Source organism: Triturus cristatus, chromosome 4_2, assembly GCF_964204655.1.
Source record: "Triturus cristatus chromosome 4_2, aTriCri1.1, whole genome shotgun sequence".
NCBI lineage: Eukaryota > Metazoa > Chordata > Amphibia > Caudata > Salamandridae > Triturus > Triturus cristatus.
In genome coordinates, this window is record NC_140586.1 from 378,572,856 (window position 1) to 378,594,604 (window position 21,749).

General features: G+C 40.8%; 1 protein-coding gene across 2 annotated transcripts in view; it reads left to right on the forward strand.

The window, feature by feature from the left end:
- Positions 1-21,749, forward strand: part of DENND1B (DENN domain containing 1B) — a 1,072,082-nt gene that overhangs the window by 507,717 nt on the left and 542,616 nt on the right. The window lies entirely within an intron of this gene.

A 21,749-nucleotide genomic window follows, 5' to 3' on the forward strand; every position in this document is an offset into this window, starting at 1 on the left:
CTTCATGCAGTAAAAACTAGCTGTGAACTATTTACTTTTCCTTAATTTAGTATAAATGTGCACGCATTGCAGGTGGCCTCCGCTTTGTGCCGCAAACACCCTGAACCAATATAGTGTGCGCATCACTGTTGTGTGAGCATCATAGAAAAACATACCAAATTGGTCTCTGATGCCCTCCGCTCTGAGCCGCAATAGTGCCTCTTTGGACTGAAACAGTCTAGTGTGTGCATCATTGTAGTGTGTGCGTCACAGAGACTCACTCCAAAATGGCCTCCACATAGCTTCCCAAATCGCCACTCCAGACAAACCAGTCACAGGAGTACATGCTGAGCTTCTTCATGAGCGCACATCTGCGCCTGCCAAACTTGCACTAAAGCGCGTGAGGTCCTCGTGCCTGGCTTGAAGTCCAACTTAACGGTGTTGGTGCCGGGGCCCACCAATTATAAGTCTCTACAGGTTTTTGGAGTAATTTAAACAGAATTAAAATGTGTGACCTAGCGCTCCACAGTCTATGCAGTCACAGGCCTTTTCCAGATCACTCGAACGTATTGCCACATTACATCAAGTTCGCCACTTAAAGAAAAAAACTGCCCGCTATCACTCAGTAATGCTGCCAACACAATGTGCACGCACAGTACTGATTCACTGCTTTCAAACCATACCTGGCATAGCAGTTTTCACATATACCACAGCTTCTCCTTTAGTTCTTCATTGTGTAACTCACAATATTGCTTCTGGTAGTTCTGTAGGTATGAAGCTCACATGTACGTTCTCGCTTTCAAATCGTCTCCAAATTGTGGAAGCCTCAGCCAATAATGATGGGACACTCAATCTTAGAAGAAATTAAAGTGGACCACAGGCAGTGGGTCCACATAAGGTTGAGCGTGGCGGTGTGCTAATTGAACTGTCCTGATAATACACCAGTGCGCCCTGTTGCTGAGCCCACACTGCCGATTGTTGAGTTTTGAATGATGGGACACCGTTGTATAGGATCAGGGAGAACTTTATTACAAGTCGACACCAAAGCTGCATCAAGCATAAACTACCTCAGTTTCACCAGTCGTGCATTCTAACCCAGACCGTGGAATGTCCATGAACATTCCTACTCTACTGAGTCCCAAGTAGATCACTACATTCAGTCATCTAGGGTAAAGTGTTACATTTAACTCATGCAAGTATCCTATTAAAGGTGCTAGAACCTTCTTGAAGACCCTTGGAGGTGTTGAGAAGCTGGAAAAGCACTGCAAACTGGTAATAGGAGACTTACATTGCAAGCCTTAGAAAACATCTGTCTAATGGTAGAATTAAAATATAATGTGCGAGTAAGCATCCTTCAATTCCAGGAGATAGTTCTTGGCCTGAATCAGAGGGATCAATGACTGTAATCTTAACAGTCCTAAAGGTTTAACCACTATGAACTTGTTTAGAGGCTAAAGATTTAACACTGATCTGTATTCCTTGCATGCACTTTTTAATCATTTAACAAAATAAAGTAATTAATCGAAGCCAGAGAACTGTTCTGTGCTCAAAGCTTCTCCCACTCACTGTTTGTCTATCATTGTCTAAAGACCTAGAGAGAGTAATCTCAACTTCACTTGATCCTTGGCCAGAAACATCGTCCAAAAATCCATATTCCTAAGGTATTTGTCCATATTGTATTGCATATTTGTGTGTTGGTGTCTTTAGACACAATCATCCTTTATTGTGCAATGCCACTGCTTCACAAAGAGCCTTAAAAGTCCTCTGGCAAGTCAGTTTAGGTTGCTGGCAAAGTAATGCCTTTGGTTAAGGTTGTAACAAGGGCAGTGGGAGTGCTTCTGGGTAGCATTTGTTTTTGAATTCCTGATTAGAAGCTCTTCCTCAAAAAAGGACTACGAAGTAAACAAGAACCAGCCCTATAAAACATAGAAAATGACCACTTTCGTCACAATTGAGGATAGAAAGAATAAATGACTTTATATCTTTTACTGTTTTTGCCTAGTTGGGAAACAAAGAGATGTTTACTTGTGAATGGTAGAGGCATCATTTGGTGTTTTTGAGCATTGTCCACTTTCAAGGGATGAAACCAGGTTTTTCTCCGAGCTACAGTTGCTTCACCGGCTGCTGACACTGCCGAACATATATTATCCAAAGTTAGATGCAACATTTGCTGCTCCAAATCGCCTAAGATCAGAAGACCATTTTTCCCTTGCTGAAATGCATCAAAAATACCTGAAAATCTTTGATCACTGTATCAAGCAGTAGTATTAGCAGCATACACCGAAGTGTATAAATTAAAGTCTATAGCTGCGTAGGCTCTCTGAGCAGTTGTTCCCTCAACCTATTTATCAACATCATCCGTAGATTGAGAATCATCAGTCTCTATCCAAGACTGGTGCATCACATGGGTTAGTAATTTTTATATTTTGGCAATAAGATGAAACTCATCTTTAGAGTCTTCTATTGGAATGTATTGCATGATAAATGTGTACAGCAGACCATGTACATATTGTCCTTCACTGTACGTATGAGTATTCATATAGAGGGGTTTAATCAAGCAAATACAATTTTACCAAGCATCATATGTGTGTGTGTGTGTGTGAATCTGTGTATATATATTGCATCACAAAACCAAAGGGGACAATGGACAGAGTGTTGAACAATGCAAGCACTCACCCCCAGTCAACTGATCTGGATTTAATCCATCATCATTCTTTAGCTAACTCCACCACCCCAGTTCAGACATGGCCATATGCAAATCAGTCTGACCCTGTGCCTCATGGGAACAGTCCAGCCCGAACTGCCAAGCCATGTCTTCCCTGGACCGGAAAGAAGCATCCTGGGACCAGTTTATGGCTAATCAGCCGTCATCAGCCAGGCTAGCTTGAATCCAGTGGCAAAGTGAGCAAGTGACCCACGTCTGTGCATACCCTGCCAGCTTAGGGCGAACCAACAATGGACTGTTCCCATGAGGCACAGGGTCAGACTGATTTGCATATGGCCATGTCTGAACTGGGGTGTTGGAGTGAGCTAAAGAAGGATGATGAATTAAACCCATATCAGTTGACTGGGGGTGAGTGCTTGCAATGTTCAACACTCCGTCCATCGTCCCCTTTTGTTTTGTTTTGTTCACCCTAAGTGGGCAGGTTATAGAGACGTTCTAGCTAGGAAATAGAATTGAAAAAAACCTTATAAATTCACAAAAAAAAATCAAAGGTTACAGGGATGTTATAGTTAGGTTCAGATTTTACATACACAAAGCCATAGAAATTCAGCAGTTACAGTTATACTTATCTCAAGAAATTATAGCTTGTGCCCTAATATAACTATAACTCGTGTCCTCGCCATGCACGGCTATCTCACATATTACATCAGTCATGACATCTTCTATGAAATCATTGATGCAACATTTTCAATAAAATTATTGATGAGAAAACTGTGCATGACTGGGCCACGAGTTAGTTACTTTAGGGCACAAGTTGTAGTTTCTTGAGATAATTTTAACTATACCTGGTGAATTTCTATAGTTTTGTGTGTGTAAAATCTGAACCTAACTATAACGTCCCTGTAACCTTTAGTTTTTGTAGTGAATGTCTAATTTTTTTAAATTTTATTTCCTAACTATTCCTATTCCCTCTGACTCATCCCAAACCTTCTGACATCTATGAACCCCCAAGCATCGTTTTGAAACTGTCATTCCTCCTTTTTAGCCATACCACCAAAGTAACAAGCACACACAGCCATTAATTACAAAAACAACTCACTACTTCCTCTTTTCAAATCACTCCTATCATTCTAGCCCTTCCCCAAACTCTACTAAACACACAAGAAATCAAGGGCACAATCCTAACACAGCTAATGCATACAAAAAAACAAAATAAAACAATTGTACTCACCTACTAACTACCAATCTTGAGTTCCGGTGTTTCGGAGTTGCATGCTACGCGATAAAAGAAGCGCTCCAATGACTTGTCAGTGGTCATAAGCGCTATATGAATACATTTACAATTCACAATATTTCCAGGCTAACACTCTGCGAGATGTAAACTTATCAATATCTGCCCAGTCCTTTAGCATAATTTTCTTTGCGGCTGAATGTTAAGGCAATAAATCGGGGACTATAGCCTGATATTGGACAAAGTGGTCGGCATCATGTGATGTAGGACTTGGAAAATCTAGATCAGTCTTTATGTGGCCTATATGTTCAGCAAGCTACACTCTTTGGACACATTTCCATTCAGTGGCGTGACACAAGATGATTGGGGCCCCCTGCTGAATGTGATCAGGGGCCCTTGATTCTCTCATTTCTCACAGATATTCTTTGACCTTGGATTGAATGGGGGCCCCGGAAGGGTCAGGGGCCTCGGAATGGTTGGGTTACCCCTTATGCCGCAGAGGCTGCAGGGGTCTGAGTTACACCCCTGTTTCCATCTGGGCACCTCCAGAGGTTGCTAAAGTAGCGCTTCCGGGTTTTGATCAATCTATAATGTTTGCAGTGCCACCTTGTCAAAAATGTGTCTTTTAGTTGTCTTTCCAACGTCACAATCAGTCTTTCATTATTTTAAGCCTCCCACTCAAAGCTCCGCTTCTGCAAGCATTATTGAGGCTGCATTGTAAACAACAAAGCCTGAAAAATGCCAGGATATATTGAGTGACTTCCTGCATCAGCGTTGGTTCACAGTATACAAGTAACTCAACATTCACCTCGTGCGAGACTGCTAACAACAGGAGAGGATGCGAAATGCCTGACCTGACAACTTACACCTCATTTTCTAGTCCAGTGGTTGCAGGGAGATATTTAACACAGAGGTATATAGTTCTCTGAGCAGTCCTCACTCTCATCATAGGCAGGCTTTCTAGAATTCCCTATACTTGCTGTAGAAGAGCCATGAGGACAGCTACTACGAGGTTTTATAATGCAGAACAGTGCTTAATTTGTAAAAAAAAAAAAACATAAGTGCCAGGGCCCTCCTCAAGAGGGCACTGCAGCCTGCACCACCCATTGCACATGTCAGCACAGCTATCACAGTACCTAGACAACTATTAATCATCAAACTACTACAAGAAAGACAAATCAGACTGTTCAAAACCCCCAAAGCTATAAGAATGGTTCGAGCGGCTGGTGTTAGTTGTTTTTAATGTATATTGAATTGATAAAACAATTGTTGTTCTGCTTCTGTCTAATTCACACAAACAGCACCACCATGTGGCAGCTGCCATAAGTGCCAGTGTGAACAATTAATGCTGGTGCCGAGCACCGGATACCACCAGCTCAAATTAAGCACTGATGCAGGGAAAGAAAATAAACTGAAGACTTATACCTGTGTAAAGGCACTCATGTTTGCAAACTCACATTTACAAAGCTCTAGTAAAGATACAGAGTTTGGAGTCTCAACTCATCGGTCATAAGAAGAATAAGATTAAAGCAGTAAAGTGAGGATGGGCTGGTTAAACAAAAGCATGGGTAATTTAAAACATTTTACAAATAGACGAAGGACAAAAAGAAATAAGGCGAATTTTGAGTTACTTATGTTAGCATTGTAAAAGAAGAAACTGAGGGGGGTTCGTTTAAGGTCTTCTGAGTAGTGAAACCACTCAGTAAGTACTGGACAGAGTAAGGCAGAGGAAGAGGTTCTATAGCATTATAGCCTACTGCTGAGGGCTATACCATCATTAAAGACCCTGAATCGGAGTTATAGGCCCATTAGTAACCTTTAAAGTCCTCAGAAGAAAACCTTTATAGCTGTTAGAACATTCCACCTACTGAGGGTCGAGTGTTCTAAATTAAAAAGTTGGAAAGAGAAAGATGAACATTGGCATGTTTGAGCAGAAGACTTATACGCACATTTATGGGCCACACCATTCTCCTGAATGAATCTCCAAAGATTTCAATGTTCTAATAAAATAGTAAACTTTTTTTATAGACTTCAAATTGCCTGCATTTCGTTTTGCCATCTGATAGGCTTCAAGATGTTGACTCTATAAACATGTATTTGGTTTGTGTTTAGAGTGTGTTATGTACAGCTATGTGGTGCTTGCTGCATTATAGAAGAGTATATTTCATGCTTTTGTATGTTGCTATTTGTTTTTGTGTAATGTTGTAGCGTGTTTTGGTTTATGGTATTTATGGTTAGCAGCATTGTATGAGATGTATTGTCTTTGTGCTCTATGATACTGCATGTAATAGTTTTTGGTGTGATATGACATTTTGTGTCATGGAATATTCATATATAAATCAATATAACGAGAGAGGGTCCCTCAAACCAAGGAAACGGAGCACTGTTATTCAACAGTAAAAACAAATCTCCCTTTGGGGCAGCAACAAATGTTCTCTTCACAATCTCAGTCACCTACAACCTCAGTGGACCAATCATCCACTTAACCTGTTTCAATCAAACTAGTACCACACCAATATAAAAAGGAGCAAATATTTTTAATATTGTCACAAACACCAAGTACAAATTCATATACTTTCAATATTTGTGTATAATCTAATCTAATTTTAAAATTACCATCATACAGATTGAAAACATTACAGTGAGTGATGCTTTTAAAATCAGGGGACACATTTATATTTGATAACGCCTGATCACTGTGCAAACACGCCACATAAATCTGGGACACCATCTCCACCATTGCCCCCAAAGTGACCTTCATTATAGAGACCTGGCTCACCCCCACTTCTGCCCCAGACATTGCAATGGCAACCCCCAGTGGCTACAGGATGAAACACACAGACGGCATGTGAACAAAGGGCCAGCGAAACCTCTGGAATAGACCCCGTTGCATGCCCCAGAGGAATCCGTCAAATACATGCAAGCATTCTAGTGGCTGTGCAGGTTTTTCTCCTACGTGACTCGGAGATCGCTGATAAGGCCAACGCACACACGGAGGTGTGTCTCGAAGTGGATCAGCAAGTAGACTAAGGAGGACGGAGCATAGAGACTGACAGTGAGGAAGGAAGACTGCGTGGCGTGGAGGAACCCGGTCCAGGAGTATGGAGATCAGCAAGCTGAGACGAATCCTTAGAGGACGAGGAGATCGTGAGACAGGAGCAAAACACAAGACTTCGACCGGCAAAGACACCAGCCGCGAGGGAGCCTGACGGCATCCAGAGAACCCCAGGGGAAGGTAACGAGCCCGCCGTGGCTCATGGACCGAGCCATGATCTTAGTCAAGTGCAGAAGGGGGCTTTACGGTGTGCTTTTTTGGTAGGCACACACACCAGGGTATCTAGTTGGGCTGTGAGGGGAGTATGGTAAGCAGCCGTATGCAGGGAGTAGACGGGATTCATTTGAACTTGTTGTTCTCTCGATCTTTTGGTGGCATGAACAACCCCTCCAAAAGCTGCAAAATTCACACCCAAATGAAGAGGCTTTAAGCCCAGAATATTGTCCTACAGGAAACAGACCTCACACAAAAGGAGGCTATTAAACTGCAGAAAAGGTGGAGATGGCAGGTATTTACCTCAACTGTATCAGTGTTCACTAGGGTCACATCGATCTAGTTGGGACCCAGAGTACTCTTTTTGGTTACACGACCTATTTGGTTCAGAAGAAACAATATTCTATAGCTGTGGGCATGTTAAATGGGGAGGATGCCCTATTGGCAAGTATCTCTTATTAATCTCTTTTACCACCATCCCAATATCCCTAACTGGTTCCTTCTTCAAAGAACTGAATTCTCTTATAAATGAATTGATATGAAACTTGATGTTGCAGAGTAGCACTACTTGAACTCCAACTTCCCAGCAAGGAGGGGATTGAAAGTCCCATACTTTAAGCTAGACTTTGTAGCAGCACATCTGCAATAGATGCATAAATAGATAGCGTAGGCTCCCTTGTCGGAAACCAAATATATATTTTGCCACATTCCAAGACCCATTGTGGTGTTGTGCTATTTTTGCATCACAGAGGATCATTGAGTAGATTCACAGGGTTGTTAAAAGGAGCTACATTTAGCTGTGTCAGATACCAATGATGCACACCACTGTTGTTTACGTATTCAACCAAGCTACTAATCATGGGGCTTCTTGGATTGTAGTATGAAGTGGAAGTGCACCGGATATCTGCACTGCACCTGCGTTGGCGTTCCTGGGAGATTATTTGAAGGTGATACCCACAGGCCTTTTAGGGAGCTCATGGAAGAAACAACCTTATTGAAAGGTCAGTTCTTGACTTTAGGGAAAGCAGTGGAAGTGATGCTGAGGAGTTGGGGAGAAGAAGATAGGGAGTACCTCACATAATGACAAAGTCATAGTTGTATAGCATTTTGCTGGGCAACTTGAAACAATGCTTGAATGCACTTAGGGATAAATATATGGTGGGTATGGATACTGAAATAACGGATGATTAATGAGGCCTCTGTGGAGCAGATTTATTAATAACCTGCTGGTGCAGGGATCACCACTTCGCCACAGGTTCTTATTAAGTGAGGAGGAATCGACAGGAGAGCAAAGTCAAACCATGGATAGTTTATTCAATCATTCAAGAATGGGTTTCCATCCGACAAGTACCATCAAGATACCCAAGGATAGAACACGCTTGAACAATGGCTAAATGGGTTTTTATAGGGAAGATCACAAACGAGGAACGCCCAGAGGTAAATAGAACTTTGGAAAGAACACACAAATGAGCTAAGGCAAGAATCTGACAGCCTCGGTGTCTTGTGCAATTTCCACATTTGAAGTCTGAACAACAAAATTTGCTATTCTGATTAGACTTTACTTAAGGATTAACTATTGCCTGAAAACCTTCGAGCAAGCTGACTCTGCATGTTTACACAGCCTACAATGTCCCAACCTGCAATTCTTTACCTAATGTTTATACAGATGTGGTGTCAAGAAGAGAACCAGACTGAAAGTAGGGCAGAGGGGAAAAATGGATAAAGCATAGCTTAATCAAAAAATAAAAGAATCAGATTTTACATTTTCACACCTCGTGCTATGATGTGCCCAAAGTGTCCAGATAATCACATCTGAAATGAACCCCAGTCCAACTTCTTGCAAAGGGAATTTCTCAGCCCAGAAAATATAGTGAAAATATGTGACAACTCAAATGCCTCTTGTCAAAGGTGTCATTCCGTGGAGGTGGGATTTTATCATGGGATTTGGGGTTGCCCAATAATAGCCCATTATTGGAAAGCATTAGTTTCCTTTGCTGCTGGGATCATGGATAAAGTTGACCCTGGACAATCTGAAGTGTGCTACTTGAGCCTAAGACCAAGAAAGAAAATATGGATAGTAAGTTAATTGCCTTGATGCTAATGCTGTCAAAATGGAACATATGTATGAACTGCAATTTAGTGTGGCACCTAGCATAGTGAAATGGAGGCGACAGGTGTTTTCCTGGGCTGACATAGAAGGTTCGGTTTTACGTATTGAAAAGCAAAGGGGATTGGGAAGTGAAAGTGGAAGGTCTAGGTGACTCAGGCCTGGGATGGACAATCATCCTTAATGATGACCAATCACCTTGCACAGTCCTATTCCTTCAGACGGGGCATAATTGGGCAAGGGACAAGATACCTCTGCACTATGACTCCTCATGCTCGAAGACCATGAGATACATATTTAAGTGCTATTAGATGCAAAAGGTAAACAGCCAAACAGGACGTAATAACTGAAGGCCACCGAAATTTAGTAGAGACTCTTTGATGCTGCACGAACAGCTGGACATGAAACCCAAACAACATACTTTTCCATACGTCCCTCAAAGCCTTCTGACGAGAATTTCCCTCTGCACTTAATGCCCCTGTTACCTACATGACTGTTGACTTCCTGTTTAAACAATATTGTGAAACTCTATATCAGTGAACAATATAAGATGATGCCCAAGGAGAAACTCTGAAGATGCTCACCACCACCGGTTTAAAATTCTTTTTTTTACTTTGTTGCTTTGCTCTTGTTTTTTTTTAATTGGCTACAGTATTGATGTATATAATATGTACTTATTCCAGAATTGTGGGATCTGCAGTTGTCCCACACAGTGAAATAATCAAGGATTGGGATTAACATGTGAAATTGATTTCTGAAGCTTATTGACAATGCAGCTGCTCATGTACAGTATCTGTGTATACAAATGTCAATAAAAGTGGTATATTGTTTATTGCCAAAATAATTTAGAATAATGATAGTGCTGAAGAGACAAACATTAGAAAAGGTAACAGCATATGTTTATCTTGGTATTCGATTTAGAGATAAAGCCAGCTTTCTGGCCTAACTTCCAAAATGGCATTGGCTTTGTGAAACCACATAGGTCTCCTGAAAAGATTAAATCAGAATTTTGTAGCAAGAGCAAAGTGTCAGTTCTTTAAGAATATCAGGAAAAGTGTAATTGACTGCATTATGTGGACCCAACTGCAATTGGCTACAACAGAAAATGAATTTGTTGGTTAAAATGTGCTTCATCCAGTAAGCTCACCATCTGGTTGTGCACGGTATGAATTTGGGCTAGATGGGAATGTGTGTGAATCCATCCCAGTAGCACACTTTGCCAAAATCAAGATAGGTTATTTTTTTATGGTTGTCTTTCAAAATGCTCTATTGTCTGGATTCCGGTAGCTTAACATTGTAGTACTCCAAAGTAAAATTGAGCTTGGGTTTTTAAAAACAACTTGACCTTATCGACCCTATAGTGGGTGAGCTTTTTGTTTGGTAAACTGGAGTTAGACACATTGCCACAGAAAAATAGAAAAATCCCCAAATTAGTTTTGCAACCTGTGTGCAGCATGAGGGAATAAATGCATCAGAGCAGAGTTTTTTTTATATTTTATTCACTATATCGTTATCTTAGACGTATATGGCGCTTGCCAATATTTTGGCACCAAGTATTGAGATCCGCAAAAACAGCCATATAAGCCTGTTGAGAAACCAATGTGGGGATCTCTAACTTAGCTGCTGTTAATTTGTTGTTTGCATGGAAAAAATGCTAAATATTTATTAAAACTATTCCGGTAGCTCAATGATTTTTGTATCTTGAAGACTGACTATGATTTATTTTTTCTGTATATTATTATTGTTAATGCTTCACATTCTGTGATGTCAAATTTTGTCTATTTATTGTAAATGACTGGTGTATTTTTTATGTCCCATGTGATATCTATTAACTAAGTACCTGAAGTATTTTTGATGCATCTTTTAGTCACAATCTGTTGATTGTAATTTTGAGGTTTCAAAATGTTTTTTTTGTATTATTGTAGTACTCGTACTTAAGGATCCATCCCCGTAGTTTAAAAGTCTAGCAGTCTGCTTAGTGGCTGCACCAACCTCTACAGCTCTGCTGTAGACACACTGTCTCATAAGCATGAGACCACAGGGACATCTTAAAGATTTTGGGGGCCTGTTCGGACCAGCTTTGAATTTATGATCCAATTTCAGCTCTTTCATGTGCTCTTTGACCAGGTCACTGACAGTGCACAAGCAAACGTGTCCAAATTCTAAATGTGTTTACATCTAAAATGTAGGGATAGTGACGTGTTTTTTCAATATTGCAACACAGCAGAAGCTCACTAATATCACTTCAAATAATCTATGTGACACCCTTCCATTTCTCATGTGTGTGATCGTTTTGATCTAAAAGAAACTTTTTAATGGATGTTGCACGAAAAAAAAAAATTCTTTGCAAAAAGACTACTAGAATCTCACACATCACTCACATTAAACATAAATGAAAGGAAAACAGTATTTAAAACTATCTGTTTAAGAACTTTTCAAAGTCCTCAGGGCAAGACTCTCTGCCGAACACAGCTGGCTGTATCATAGGGCCCATGAAAGGCTGTGGCCCTGTGCCTGAACCCACTTTGCCTATGCCTTAAAATGTCTCTCTGAGATCACTCCAGTTACTACCTAACAGTTTGTAGTTACTGAGATGAAGTGAACAGAGGTTTCTTAGATGTCAGGGAAAATCAATCTCTGTATTAGACATCCCAACCCATTCGCTTTAATTATCCACCTTCCCATAAATCTTTTTCTTCTTCTATTCACCTTGTAAACCCTCCCTTAGAGCTACTGTCACTTGCTCAAGCAGGGCATGGCAGGGAAGGGCAAAGAAACAATGAAACATCTTTAAGGTTTGAAACACTCTATATTGAATTCTCTAGTATGGTGCATGGCCACAAATGTGTTTGATCCTGCCTAATGTTTTATTGATGCTCAATAAAATTAAAGTTATAAAATGCAACTTGACTATAAATTCAAATGTAGAGCTTGGAAAATGTGATCACATTAACAACATAGCACAGGTAATCTTATGAGTATAAACAAATATGAATTCTTATTTCAGATACCTTGTGCCTTCCAATATATAAGACCAGCATTATTTAATTACAGTTAAGACACTGACGAAGCAATCTGTCAGCTTAGTAACACACATAAAATACAGGAGAAGATTTGGTGATTATGCCTAATGACTAGACCTGCCGATGTTTGAACTGGGGAACCAGGTTCCATTCTCGGCCTCGGCTCAACATTCTCTGATTCTGGGCAATTCACTTAATCTCACCGAGCCAAAACAAGTGCCACGCCTGGATCTCATGTGAAAACATCATGGTTTTCATGTAAAGTGCTCAAATACCCTTTGGCCACATTTGCACTATATAAAACCACAAAACACAATACACAATATACTTGAGAGAGAAAGACAAGGTCTAGACACTATATCTTGACATTTATTTATGAATAGCCTTGCTACCAACTCTGCTTTACACTTTCTCTTTCCCCTGCTCTGTCTTGACATCCTGACTTGCTGTCAGAAGATGGCGCTGATACTAGTTTTGTGGATTTGGATGCAGGGGATAAATGCTAAGCAAAAGGCTATTCTGAGCCTTGTTGGAGTACAATGTGGTATGCCTTCCAGGAGAAGTTTGTTGCCCCTAGGCAGCATGTCCCAGGGCAGAAACCATATTACAGTGTACTGAAATGGGAGTGCAGTTTGAGGGAATTGTCTAGAAACTGGATTAGGATGTGTGTCTTGATTGCTTCTTATAGAGCAAAACTTGCCCCACTGGCAGCTAAGAACTAGCTGGGAATTAGATAAGAATGGACTGCTCCTGGCCTGAGTTGGAAAACTTTCTGCTGTTATTCAAAGGAACATTGGAAAAACCATTCCTCCTTCTGCCAGCAACCTTCGGTTCTGCGATTTTACTCCAGAATTGGTCAACACATTCCTCACATGGCATCCACAGGGAATTTGAACGTGTGTCAACTGGGAATATCTGCTATACAAGCTTCAGCGAGGGGGTAAGTGGATAATTAGTTTTGAATGCCCCTTAACCTTTATCTGTGGCTCGCAGGTTACAAGATTGAACTGAAGCTAATAATTAACACAGCATGAATGAAATACCGAAGGAGGGTGGGAGTACACTGCCTCACATCCCAGCACTCAAATCCCAGCACTCAATTTGCACCAATGCATCCTGGTAAATGCAACGCATGATAACACTTACTTCAGTGTTAGTCTTCAATTTTTCACTCTTGTTGGTACAGCCTGTGCTGTGTATGTCTAGTTACATGTTTCTAGATTAATTCCTTCATCAGTAGAGAGCAACAAGTAATTTTGGTGGTGCTGGAAATTCTGCCTGAAGTCTTCTCAGGTCTCTCTACCACTCACTGGGCTCATGTGCATCAACACAAGCTCCTCACCTCAGTAGCTCAAGGGAACCTTTTCATACAGAAGGATGGTGGGAGCATACTTCCTCACATCCCTGCACTGTTTACCCTAATGCATGATGGTAAATGCAGTACATGATGACATTTACTTCAGTAGTAGTCTTTACTTTTTCACCCTTGTTGGTGCAACCTCTGCTGTGTTACTCTAGACATGTGTTTCTGGATTTATTTCTTCATCAGTATAGAGCAACTGCATTCTGGCATCTTTTATCATTTTAATCCATTTCCTATTCTGCTTTTGTGCTGTCTGGCATGCTATCAATTTTTCACATTTGTCGCATATTTTATAAATTCTCTCATGATGGCTCAAGCTCTTACCCAATGTCTGGAACTATTACAATGCTCGTAACTTTTTCAGCTACTAAGGCACGACAGAATTACTCAGGGGGTGTGTTACACTATCTTTATATGCTCAGGCCATAGACATGGGTGTAGACAACATATTTAAAGCCTTCATCAAAATATACGTTGAAATGCCTCCACACAGGTTATGAAATATTCATATGTACTGCTGTCACAATGGGGCACACGCTGCCTTTCATACCCAATAATTATAATCAAATACCAGGGACGCCCATCATAATACAAGGCTTTTCACCACCACTATGCCAACTATAAATAAAATGGTGTCAAGAATGCCCACATAATGCCAAGAATGTGTCATTATAATTCCAACGGGGAACCAGAATGTCACCTAAAATTCCTTACGATACGTCCTGGATGGACCACAGTTATGCAAGGAGATCCAGAATGTCATCACAAATGCCCACAATTGGCAAGGAAGTGACACAGATATGTGCGAGATATCCAGAACTGTCACCAATAATGCCCCAGATTGGTCACTCTTATCCTTGCACATCAAGAATGACACTAGGAATGTCCACAGGATATCGGGTATGAGCACCATTAGGCCAGCAGTACCTCCCCCCTCTTCTAACAATTACCCTCTGACCCCCTCCAAACTCACAGATACACTTACTCATTTCCATAACCACATGAGTAAATTTACACACGCAAACATGCACTTGTGTGCATAAACACACACAGGATGTACATCACTTAATCCTAATTTACATTTGTGGGGCCTGTAGTACTGCAGGAGGTTTTCCAGCCCTCTTCCATCCCTCCAGTGACTCCATACTGAATATCAGTAGCAGTAAGAACATTACATCAACAAGAACTGGCGAAAGTTGCCGAGACCAATAGCCTTAATGTGTTTCCTGCCTTTTCTGACAATCAGCTGAGAAATAAGTAAGACCGTTGATTAATTGAAGGTGGTTACATGAGCCACCCCTTCCTCAAGCAAAGCTGTGAGCCTTTTGTTTACAGTGCCACCGCACAGTGCATATAGAAGGACAGCTATAGGGTAGATGCTCTAACAAGCTCAGGCCCTCAGCTTTGTTACTGAATATCTTGAGTGGCAAATAAAAATCATGGGATGAGTCAATGCTGACCACCAAGAGCAGTTAATTACTTATGAGATAGATAGAAGTTTATCAGTGTGGGATGTCAATCAAAACTTTTACAAATAAATCAGCCTATTAATTTATACACTGTGAGCCATAGTCTCTTCAGCTCTACCTTTCTATGATTAATTAAGTTTAGCTTAGTTTGTGGTGAGTTTTAAACTGTATGTCTTTCACTCTATATTTTAACATATGTTCATTTGCTTTCAACATTTGTTATAGTAATTTATTATAGACTTTGGTGCCACCTATACGTTTATCTTCTTTGGCGATGTACCTTTTTGTAACAAAAAATAGAAAAAAGCATGAGTGCCTGGTTAAAGGTTTGTGAATTTTAATTTGCATTCATGGTAGCTTTAAGGACCGTTTTGTTGCTTTTATTATGTGACTTAGACAATAGTGCACCTCTCTTGGTGGAAACATCACTATAATACTTAAATGCTGAAGAAAAATCTATTATGTCTGTGGGGCAGGTCTCCTAGAAAATGCTTAGATCTTTCACAGTTGAAGCAGTCTGATTTTGATGAACTCATTGACTTGATAGTTGAAGAAAGATCGCAACCTTAATGCGTTTTATTAGAGAACTTACCAGTTACCACACCTGGACACGCCTTATTCATTCACATTTATAAAGCTGGTTCCCCAAAGTTGCCTTAGGCCTAGGTTTGGTAGCTTGCTTAAGCTCAAGGATTGGATCTTGCAGGAAAGCGTGAGGGATGCAAGACTCAGCATATCACAATTAAAATTAGTAAAAGAGATAAAGAGCATAATGTTGTGAAAAGAAAGTTCTGTAACTAAGAATGTATTTCTATTCAATATTCAGAAAAAAATAAATCAAATATGCATCAAGCAGGATCAAATGATTGCCAGAGGCCACTGTGAATCCAGGGGAGGATGTAAGAGTGAATTATTTTCTAAGTGGCACTTCAAAGTAAAGGATGGTAGTAAATTGCCTGTAATATTGCCAAGTGTATTTATGGATTGTTGGTTTAGAGCAGTGGTTCTTAACCTTTTGACTTCTGTGGACTATTTCATATGTTCTAGAGTCCGGAGACCCCCACTGAATTATTATTTGAGTCCAGGGACCCCCACTGAGTCAATAATGGAAGCCAGGGACACAAGCCTAAGCAATTTGTTATGATTTGAAATGCTAAACAATTCACAAAAATAGAGGCACAACCATTCATCAAACAAATATTCAAATGATTAAGGGCCATATTACGAGTATGGCGGTCCTCAGGACCACCGTACTCGCGGTGACAGTCCGACCACCGCCACCAGTCCGACTGAAGTATTCTGAGTATGGTGGTCGGACCGCCGACTACGCCGGTATCAAGAATCCTGATGAGCCAGGAGTCTGAAAGCAGCCTCAATATGCTGGCGGTGCTGATGCTGGCATGCCAAGCATATTACGAGTTGGCTTTCCACTGCCCATTTCATGGCGGTGAACCCACCGTGATAAAAGTGGCAGAGAGGCAACTAAGGAGGCCCTATTGCTTCTGGGCCTGGGCATGTATGCTACACCATGCAGGAAAGTAGTGCAGCTGCTGTCATGGCAGCGGTCTGCTGTTAAGGCTCTTCTGTGAGCCTTACACAGTTGCCACTGTGAGACTGCCGCAGCACCGCCTACAATGGATTACACTCGTAAACCAGCAGGTGGGCGCACAACAGGCTTGGTGGCCGTCCTGTGGGCAAGGCAGTTTCGGGCCGCCAGGAAGACCACCAAACTCATAAAAAGGCCCTAAATATTTTATTTAAAAATTCAAAATGTTAATTTCAATGGGAAGGTTGTACTGCTCCCATGAATCAATCTGAGGATATAAGCTTAGTTTTTATCTTACAGTTTCTATATTCCTACACATTTACAGAACGTTTAAACATTTTCAGTGTCCAATTTTGCTCCTTTATATATACTTTAGTAATCTGTAAATATTATTTAATTTTCTAAGCAGTCGCTGACCCCTGAGTAGGCGTCGCGGAGCCCAGGTTAAGAACCACTGGTTTAGAGCATGTAGGTACCTCAAAAATGTGTTGCATTATTTAAGCATTTTCCTAGGTCGTTTATGAATCAGCCCAAAGTGTTTCAAGCAGAGAAATCTGTTATTTCGGACTCCTTTGACCAACACACATATTTTCATCAGAAGTGGATTGGCTCAAGTGCCAGCTGAACACATCCCTGATGAGTAATTTGGTTGACATCAGGAGGAAATTGCATATCTGTCGTTAAAAGCTCTGGTCTTTCCTATTCATTATTTTGATATAGTTCCGGCTCCTCATATACATTGCCATGGTTGAAGTGTGGCCTACAGTGTTTGATGGAATCCAATGTTAGTGAAGGTCCTTGCCTCGGACAATGAAGGACCAGTAAACTTTATTTCCCTTAGAGATCCTTTTGATCTCACTGCTGGTGCTGTCTTCAAATGTTATTTCTTATAAAACAACTATTGATGGTAACAGCTGTTGTTGTAGGTGAGCAATGTACCTTGTTTCTTGTGATGCCTCTTGTGGCTATTACAGTGTATATATATCTGCATTAAATTCGAGTATGGGATTAATGCTGTCAATTATAATTATGTTACTTTGCGGTTTTTGTGTTTAAACATAGTTTTGGGGGATTTTCTATTAAGCACAACGTCTCTTTTCCTAGAAAAGTCTTGTGAACATATGGGTCCACCTTAATTAAGCACAAGAAAGGGTGTATAATTTACAGACATTCAGCAGAGTTAAAAATAAATTTGTCTACCTCGACATTTTTTAAGATTGAAAATGACAAAGAAAAGGTTTTGAAATGCTCACAAAGTTGGCAGCACTAATTGCTAACAGTTTTTTTTTTGGTTCAAACCTGTAAGAAGTATATCTTTCTAAACATAGCCATACGGTCTTTCTGTGAGCATTTCTCAGAATTATTGCCATAACGTTGAATACTAAATAAGATCACTTCTCACAGGAAAGGTGGTGACGCCAAACCACAGTATTGTTGCATCTGTCCTAATAGCCGCATGTTTCAGCTAGAACAAAAAAAAAGTTAATATCTAGCTATTCTACAATATTCGCATTTGTGTTGCGCAAACCACTATTTCCATGGCAATAGAGCTCAGAATTATATCTTCGTTTGATGGAGTTTATGTTGTTTTGTTGGTGTTTGTCTGTGTGTGGTCAGTAGAGAGTATTTTGAATGTTAAGTTACAAAGTGGTTTGTGTTAATGTAATAGGAGGTTGAGATAGGAAAATGCTTGTGACTTATGTGCACGGATAGAGGGACCACTTTCCCTTGCTCTGGCTAAACACGTTGCTTTTATATATGGATCACAACTCATGCCTCTTGAGTTGTATGTTAGCTAAAGACCGAATACGTATAGGCACATAAAAAGGAAACATTGGGAGTCCAGGATCATGTCAGTACTACTGCTAAAAGAGCACATTGTACTGTTTTCAAAAGTTGTAAATCTTTTTTCGAATTCCTTATAACCAATTCTTGTCCTTCACCCTTTTATTTCATTGTTCCTTGTCTGTCTATTTTTATTGAAGAAGAATATGTTTGTTGGAGAAAATAAAAACAATTTGCAATACCTGGTTTACTATGTTCTATAAGCGCATGTTTTATTTATGTCATTGTGTAATGCTGTTTTATGCTCAGAATCCACTTCGCATGGCTAGCTAGTTTAAGGAATACGAACCTTGTACACACCTTGTGGTGAGTTGAGAGCCCTTGAGAGGGTATCCATGTCTGCTAAGCGCCAGGCTTTAGAGAAGGCCTGACCTCTTCCTTTACATATAAAACTATGCAGACCAATAACATAACCTGGCCGCGGTGTTGCTCATGGTAAACTAGAGATTCTAGTAGCCCGACAAGATGCCCCCAAATATATAAAATAATATAAGAGGTGCTACCATTTTTTACCTAGCTTCGAAATGCATTGGAATTATGTTATAATAAAATGAACTTTCAAATATGACAGTGTATCTCCTAACAATGCTGTCTAGGTTTTCGGGTTTATGTTCACATTGCTTACCCCAAAGGCTGTGTGACCATTTAATACACATGGGGTATATGGAATGCCTTTTTGCGGGATGCACAATAATTGCCCATCATGTGCCAGCAGCACAGACACATCTATTGAATCTGATGGGCGATGTAAATGATGTATTATTCAGCTTACTCCCATGATGTAAATTGCATCATGGTCAGGGTGGTTTCAAGGTACCTGGGCACTACTGTGAAGCATATTTAATGCTTTCTCCCCTCCTCCCTATTTTTGCAAGTGCAAAATGTGTGGTTCCTTACTTCCTCCTCCATCTTGAGGATAGCAATCCCAGAATGCTCAGCTCAGGTGCAGTCACCTAGAGAATCACCATTCCTTTGATACTCTAGAACTGTATAAAATTCCAAATTAAATAAAATGCGAATGCAGGAGATGTCTCCTTACTCCATCCTTACTTCTTACCCCCGCCCTCCCTCAAGCACTTCGAGGTGACTTTAGGGTGGTCTAAAGCACTGACATGACATTTGACTCAGTGGCGTAACAAGGTCAGGTGGTACCCGGTGAGGAACATTTCTTCTCACCCCTGGCTTGACAAAATGGAATAATTTGTGTTTAAAACACATATTTTTGCCATTTTGTCACCCCCCCCCCCCCCCCCCCCCCCCCTTAGTGATGACACCCGAGGCGGCCCGCTCCCATGCCACTGATTTGACTCTGTGGGCATTTTCAGGAAGTCTTTCCTGTCACACTCGGTGTAAATGCCCGCACTTATTTCCGAGCGTCCACGCTTTTGGTACATAAGATAATTATAATGATATGCCTGGCTCCCACAGTTTGGTGATATTGAGCACTCCATGATTAGGACTGGATTCACATTGGGCAACATATCGCTAGACTGCATCTGTGAGTTAAAAGGTAGGCCATGTTTTGTTCACATGCCCTTTTAATCAAAAATGTGCAGCCAGACGCTTAAAATGTTTAATTGCACCTTTTGAAACACCTTTCTGAATTGCTGAATCATTTGAAAATGCAAAAGGCAAAGGTGCTCCCCGTGGTAGGAGAATCATAATAATTGTGGAGATATCTGAGAGGAAATACACTTTAATTCTTGTGGCTGAAGGTGTTGTTTTCAGAGAGTTATGGTAAAGTACACATACTCACAGTGAACTTACTTGACATGTAGATTTCCACGAAGAAGCCTTCATCAACAATGTTGCTTAATGTTTGGAGCTAAATACTCTGTACAGACTTTCTTCTAAGCACTGTTCGTTATGACAGATAAGGAAATTGAAGCAACACAAAAAAGATGATGGACTTAAGGCTGAACATTGTCAAATATTCATCCCCAGTCTACGATTTCGGTTAAGTCAATCTTTTTTTTTTGTTTGCTTTCCAAGCCACCCCAGTTTGGACCTATCCAAATGCAAATCAGTCTTGACCCTGCTCCCCATTGGAACAAGTCCAGCCAAACTGCTAGGCCAGGTCCTCCCTGGAGTGAAAACAGGCCACCAGGAACCGGTTTCGGGGTATCTCCCATCATCAGCCAGGCTAGCTTGAATCCAGTGGCATAGTGAGCACAGTACCCACATCTGGGCGTACCCTTGCCACTTAGATTATAGCAACACAGAATGATGATGGACGGAATGCTGAGTCAAACATTCACCTCGACTCACAGATCTGGGGCAGTTCGGGCTGGACTGTTCCCATGGGGAGCAGGGTCAAGACTGATTTACATATGGTTCAGTCCAAACTGGAATTGTGTATTGAGCGAAAAAATGATGCATTTAGGCTCAGATCTCTGTACTGGTGTGTGTGTTTGATGTTGTTCACCATTCTGTCCATCAATTGTTCTTTTTGCATCTGTCACCCTAAGTGGAACAGGTATGCCCAGACGCGGGTCCCCTGCTTACCCTGCCATCGGAGTCAAGCTATCCTGTTTCTGGTCCGGGAGAAGACCTGGCTTAGCAATTAGGGCTGTACTCTTCCCACGGAGCAGGGTTAGGACTGATTTGCATATGGCTGGGTCCAATTGTTATTTTTGAATGTAGATGAGGAAATTGAGGCCCATGCAGATAAAAAAAATTGTGCGAAGTGCAGGGGTGAGCCTAAAATCTTGGCTATGTGCATTTATGATTTTTTACATTTTTATGATACTGATCTTTTGTTTGCTTTGTGCTGTCTCATACTATGGTTGCTATTTAAATGTCAGATTTTACCATAAACCACCACAGTGATACTTCGTAAGGAACTCTGAGAGATTTTTCAGCTTCCAACAATGTACGACATTTCATGCTAAGGTTCACCTCATACTCCTTAAAAAAAAAAAAAAAAAATTGTTCTATCCTTTTGAAAAAGAATTGTGATGTCTCTAAAAGGCACCACGAGGCTGCTGTCTTACTTAAACTTTTGAATGTGCCATTCTGCACTAATTTCATTTGAGAATAAAAACCTGAGTCTAACTGTTGTGATTCAGGCTCATAACTTGCTGGTTGAGCACTGTGCTATAAAGAAGGAACCTGGCCCTGCTAAGACATCTCAGTCACTGTCTGGTACTCACTATTGTAATTAAGAAAACCGGTCCCTTGGGACTTTGTTATTGAAGCTTGGTACTGGAAACTAGTGACTGCTGACAATGATAATAGTACCCCAAGCAGGTAT